The 7,080-nt window shown below is 30.8% G+C and overlaps 1 pseudogene; it reads right to left on the bottom strand.

Annotated features, from left to right (window-relative positions):
* Positions 1–1,695: 1,695 nt before the first annotated feature.
* On the bottom strand, positions 1,696–4,305 carry LOC112504216 (annotated as a pseudogene).
* Positions 4,306–7,080: the final 2,775 nt, after the last annotated feature.

Below are 7,080 nucleotides of genomic sequence, written 5' to 3'. Positions count from 1 at the left end.
AATGAGGTTTTCACGGTTTTTACAAATTGAGTGGTTTTTATTTAAACTCACCCCTATATATATATATATATATATATATATATATATATATAACTCAAGAGCTACGCTTTAATCGTATAAAAAAATCATCTAATTATTTAAATAATTTATTCTAATTATCCCCAAATAATTACATTGTTAAAGTACTAAATTTCAACCTTGAAGGTATTTTTATAAAACAAAATGATCACGTATTGCTTAAAATATACACTCTTTAATTTTAGAGGCATTTTGCTAATTTTATAAAATCAAATAATAAAATAAAGTTGAAATTTACACATCTAAAATTTTCAAAGAACTTTTTGTAGTTAAGAAAGTTTTAAAGGTTAAATTTAGTTTCCTAAACTCTTGAGGTTATAATAGAAATTTATTAAGAAAAATCAGTTAATTACTAAATATAAATAATTTCTAATCCTAAATAGCATGAAATGATCTCATACTAGAGTGGTTAAGACGTGCCTCTACCAACTAGAGGTTGTGGGTTTGACTTCTTCTAAATAGATATCCATAAATATTTTTGCTAGGTTGGTTTCACAAGTTTATGGGTTGGATCTGGGCCTTATCGACCCAGTCGCAACCCAGAAACACAGCAGCCCCATGGTTGTGCGTTTCTTACCGTTTTAAGCTCTATTTTGACATGTTTTTTGATCTTTTTTCTTCATTTTTTTGTACTAAAACCTTTGGTAATATTTTTACCAACATTTTGACATAAAAAACACAATTTTTCGTCAATTAATGAGTTCCATTTTCTTATTTAAAGTTTTAGTTTTAAACTAAACCGAACGAAACTTTAAACCTCAAAATCGAACCATAAAACACGAAATCTGGAACGTAAGGCTACTAGGGTTCTATAGAGGACTAAAAAACGAAGCTAACCATATAAAAAACATGAATTTTAGTTGAGTATTTTATCTCTAATCGTCGATAAACGGAGATTTCGGATGGGGACTTTCGAGCTCTAATTTTTCTCCCGATTCTCAGCGAAAATTCAAAATGTTTGAACGAAAACTGTAGAGGGGAATGATGGCTATTTATTCCTGTAATGTTTTTGGGTTATTGGTTGACTGAACGAGCCAATAAGAGGCCTCAAAAGTCGACATCGTTCCATCATTTTCAAAAAATCAGAATATGACATATTTACATAACAAGTCCTTCTAGTTTGGACCTGTTAACATCTGACATGCCCTTTAACTATCACAAATTTACATTCGGCCCGTTGGCTTCAATGTTTTTGTCAAAATTACAGTTTTCACCCCCATTTTAAGTTTTTTCATCATTATTAGTCCGATTTTCAAAATCCTTTTAATTCCTTTATATAATATATCTATACTACCTTATAAAACAAATTTAATAAAAGTCTTAAAGTCTTAAATACAAGTTTAAAAGCTTAAGGTACAACCCAAAATGCATAAATTACTGTCTAGAAGCCCAAAGTACAACTTCAAGTTTCAAGATTTGAATCTCTTCGGTTCCCAAAGATTATATTCCCACTCCCAGGGCCGTCCCAATCTTTTTGGAGGCCCTATTACACTATTATAAAAAAAATATAAGTAGATTGACCGAAAAAATAAGAGTTAAATACAAAAGTTCATATTATATTGAAAGTGTTACAAATAAAAGCAGCCACAAGACAAAGTAACGTCTAACATGTAAACTTCACTTGAATAAAATCATTCTTTTCACATTCTTGGAAACAAAATCTTCAATAAGCTCTTCATAATCAACTTTCTCCAAAAAGTCATTTTCAAGTGCTATCATTGCAAGTCCGTTAAGCCTTTCTTGTGTCATTGTGGAGCGCATATAAGACTTCAACAACTTCAACTTTGAAAAACTTCTTTCTGCAGACGCAACGGTTACAGGAATAGTAAACAAAACTCTATAAGCAATAATAGCATTAAGGAAGCATTCAACATGTTTCAGATACTTTAAAATATCAAGAGGTCCCATCTTTTGTGTGGGTAAAAGATCTTGAAGTATCTTCAGTTCAACATATAAGTCATTCCCATCTATATCAGATTGGTCTTGTTTCTTCAGTGCATTTTCGAAATTAGTACAAGAAGACTTTAAACATGTATCGTCCAAAAGAACGCAACTTATCATATGTAAACAAAAACCCAAACACACTTTCATATTCTTGGTATTGTTCGAATCTTCTACTTAATGAAGCAAGTGCATGATCAACGACACATAAGAAATAATTAACTCTAAATGACTCCTCTGTTGATTGTGAATTCATTTCAGATGCATCACGTGGATTTTCATCAAAATGCCTTTTTCTTCGAATTTCACGTCTTTGAGGAAACAACGGATCAATATTCAATTCAGTGGCAATCGTTTTTGCTGATTCTATAGCATCTAAAAATCATGTTTCTCTATATCCCTTAAAATAAGAAATCAGTCCCTTAACTTGATCAATAGCAACATCAATTAACATATTTTCTGACTGTAAATGTTTACTAATCAAATTTATGGCATACAATATTTCATACCAACCACCATTGACACTAGAAACTCAAAATCACCAAGCTCATTGTGTGCTAAAGATTTTGCTTCACTTCTAATTTTTGGGTCATTATTTATTTCAGCCACTTGAAGTAAAGCTTCTCTTATCTCTAACACTTGAAATCTTATAGCCTTTACACTATCAATACGACTCTCCCAACAAGTCGTTGACAACGACTTGACGGTCCATCCTTTTACATTATCTTTAAACACTTGCCATCTTTTAGTGGAATTAGAAAATATTGTATAAATATGTTGAATTATTCCAAAAAAATCTCTAGCTTTACCACAAGTATTGGCTATATCACACAAAGTTAAATTAAGACTATGAGAAGCACAAGAAGTATAAAATGCTCTAGGATTTATATCTAGTAGTTTCCTTTGTACTCCTTGATGTTTTCCCTTCATGTTTGAACCATTATCATAACCTTGTCCTCGCACTTCATCTAAATCCAAACCAAGACACTTTAATTCAGCTACAAGAACATCAAACAAACCTTGGCCCGTGGTATTATCTATCTCCAAAAATCCTAGAAAAGATTCCTCAATGCTAACAATTTTAGAAGAGACATCTACATACCTTAATATCAAGGACATTTGTTCTTGATGACTTATATCGGGAGTACAATCAAGGATAATAGAAAAATACTTTGCCTCTTTTACTTTATTGATAATTTCACATTTAAGTCTCTTGGCAAGCAAAGTTATCAACTCATTTTGAATTCTAGGACCAAGATAATGAACATGTAAATCATCATTTGTAATACGGTGAACATGATCTTGAATAATTGGGTCAAATTCAGCCAACATCTCAATCAAGCCCAAAAAGTTACCATTGCTATTCTCATACAATTTTGCATTACTTCCACGAAATGCAAGATTATGTTTTGCAAGAAATTTTACAATAGAAACAATTCTTACCAAAACTTTTTCCAATGATTTTTTTTCTTTTTCTATTTGGGTTTGAACAACTTTGTCAATGATTTGATTCTTTTGAAGTCTTAGCCACAAATCATACCAAGTTTTCATATTCATTACATGATCAATACTTGTTTCATGCTCCTTAAGTCTAGTGCTAATGTGTGACCAATCCCCAAATCCATCATTTGTTAATTGACCTTTTATATGTCTTTTTTTAAAGATTTTACAACAAAAATAAAATACCTTATCAAGCTCTATCGAATATACAAGCCAATCTCTATCACATTTCTCCCCATTTGATAAAATTCTAGTATACCATGTGGCAGAAAAGCGTTTAAACAATTTATCTTTAGGACCTTTCTGAACAGACAAATCTCTTTTAGGACCCTTAACAACTAACACATCAATCATTTTAGAATCTAATGCATCCCAATTTCTTGGATCAAATATATCAAAATGAATAAAAACATCATCAACATTAGTAGCATCATCACTATCAGGAACATCATTAGAAGCATTATTAGCAGGAACATCATTAGAAGCATTATTAACAATAACATTAGGAACATCATTAGAAGCATTATTAGTATCAACATTTGTAGCCAAATCCTCATGTGAGTCATTTAGAGTGCCAACTAAATTCACCATGTTAGGATTTTCATTAACATCAACACAAGCATCATCCAAATCAATATCAATATGTTCATTGTCATGAGAAGATGGACCTTCTTTTATAACAAACTTATCAAGAGATCCTTTTTGAGATTGAATTATCTCTTCAATTCTTTTCTTCTTTTTACGTTTTTGACATCCAGAATCATATTTTCTAACCTTAGAAGACATATTGGATAATTGGAATTGAAATAAGTAAAAGGAAAAAGATAAGGAACAAAACAACCTGGGTAAGGATGATAATATTATTGTTGCATATATTGCTTGGTCCTCCCAAGTCTCAATTCTCAAGTCCCAATAGATGAACCTAAAAAGAACAAAACAGTAAAACATATAAACCATAAAAGAATAAAGTAGTAAAACTGTAAACCAAAAAACAGTCAGGCAACCAGCAAGAAGAACAAAACTGTAAACCAGAAAAGAATAAAGCAGGAAGTCTAATGCAGCAACAAGCAACCAACAAGAACAACATATCCTGTTTTTGGCATTCTTTGTGTAGTTGTGCCAAAGCATTTCAACATATCACAATTCACAATTCACAATAAAAATAACTGTTATGACTGAAAACCAGTATTAAATTGTATTCGTCTTGAAAGTTAAATATTGTCTATAATTGTAAAAGTCATCGTGTTTGACTTTTCTTATAGGAGTTTGACTTTGACTATGTTTAGTATTTTGACCCTATAAATAGGGTGATGTCTTTGTAAATATAAGAGAGAGCTAATTTGTAAATATGATATTACGCAAAGTGAAGTTTGACCAAAGCTCTGAATGTTGACTTTCTCTCTCAGATATCATCATATGTGTTTTTGAAGATATATCTTAGATCTGCCATATTTATGAAGCTTTCATGAAGATTGATCACTAAAGGGGACTATCAATAACTAAATAAGCTTCATTAAAAATTTAGAAACTTGTAGGAATTCCTTAATTTAGAGAATCTTGTATACTTTATCTCACCTTTAGGATTTAGGAATCAGTCAATTAGGTTAAAATCGAGTAATCGACCAACCAAGTGACCAACACAGATGAAATTAGCAATAAGAAATCGAGTATTCGAGTAATCGACCAAACCAATCTTGAGATTATGAGATTTGAGAATAGGAAAATAGCAATCTGGGTAACGAGTATCAACTAATCGACAAATACTTATACAAAATCATCTAAAATCTTACCGTTGTTTTTGTTGTCATTGCAAATCTAAAACCGAATCATTAGCCATCTTTGGAGAATTCAATCGACAAGATAGAGAGGAGATAGGAGATCGAGGCGTCCGGTTCGCTCAATAGCTTTCTTTCAATCGATTTCTCCCATTCATCGCTGCTAATTACTCGGCTTGTGTTAGATTAGGTAGCGTATACAATAGGTGGGCCTGTGAAAATTGGGCCCCAACATTTTGGGGGCCCTGTTCTAAATCCCATATGTAACGGGCTGAAGGACGGGCCTGCCCACTCCCCTAAAAAATTTACATTTCCAATTGAACATATTTACTCCTCTGTCGAGATGACTATTAATTTCCCAAAGGTGCAAGATTGGTTCATGATAAAACACAATGATTCTTCATTCTTGCTCTCCATTGCTCCTCCATCTCAGTCCCAAAATAAGTTGGTTCATCTGACTTGTAGAGCAAGATCCATTATGTCTCAGCCTGACTCAAAGGTCGATCTCTGGATTTCTCTTCAAAATAGTCGATCGGTTGTTATAAATAAGTGGTTATAACAATAATGAAATGATTAGTATTTGAATTTCGTCGTTGTTATATTACTTGTTTTAAATCTGGAATTCGTGTTTGAGATTATCACGGTTGTAATGTGTTTACGTATATAATAATCTTTGTTTTCTGGTGACATTGAGTTTACGTGTAATAGACCGATGCATAAGCTCTGTTGTGTACTCGAACGAAATGTACATGTTATGGTTAGCTAGAAAAGAAAACTATTGGGGGTGTTACATGATGTTTTGATGTGTCCTTGTTATTTGGAATCGCAATAATTTGTTTAAGTGTTTCCCGACAAAGTAGCTACAAAATTTGTGAATATTATTAATTATGTAACGATGAACATTGTTTTCTCCATTAATATAACAAACGTTTGATTTCTTCCTGTTTCATATCTATTTTGATTGGTAACAATAGATTTGTGATTATTGATGATATAGATACCAAGTAATCAAGTTATGTCGTAATTCATGATAATTTAGAAAAAAATGTCATGTCAAAATCAAACAATATCACGTTAGCTTAAAGCTTGTTTATCGTGTAATGATTTTTAATGGGCACGAAAGAGAAATAATTGAATATTTGTTATATTAACTGAGAAAAAATAATCCACCGTTATACTAAATAATAACTAAAACAAAGTTTGTTACATTTTGATGTATTTTGTCCTTGCAAAAGTATGTATATTTTTAGGGATGCATTTAACGCACAGATTCTACCATAATGAACTCTTTGGTAACCAAGTTGTTTGTATAGCGTCTGATAATTTGGCCAAAACAAACACTTTTAAGTTACCAAATTATTTACTTTTTTAATCATATATCAACATCTCCAATAATTTATTCGAATCTTCCACAGATTTTCTATTTTAAATATTATAATATTAATTATATCAGTAAAATATTGTCAATTAATTTACTTAATCACCCGACAAAACTTTCTAATTAATTCAAAATTATTTAACGCATCTTATACCTTGTTTAAAATTTATTAATCGTCTATCTTAATTTTATTTCTGTAGTTTTGTGTTATTTTCATAACGCAAAAAAGTCATCTTAGTTTTATCTTATAGTTTTGAATTTTTTTGTTATAATAACTTCTAGACTTTAATTCGATACATTTAATATAAAATATCATATATTTAAAAATTTTGAATTCATAATCGTAAAATAACACTGTATTTTCACATTTATTGATTGTTATTATTTACTATTATTATATATTAACTT

Source organism: Cynara cardunculus, unplaced genomic scaffold (genome assembly GCF_001531365.2).
Source record: "Cynara cardunculus var. scolymus isolate 2C unplaced genomic scaffold, CcrdV1 Un_Scaffold_4929, whole genome shotgun sequence".
Classification (NCBI taxonomy): domain Eukaryota; kingdom Viridiplantae; phylum Streptophyta; class Magnoliopsida; order Asterales; family Asteraceae; genus Cynara; species Cynara cardunculus.
Note: the sequence above shows the minus strand (reverse complement) of the source record. Positions and strands in the feature narration are given on the sequence as shown.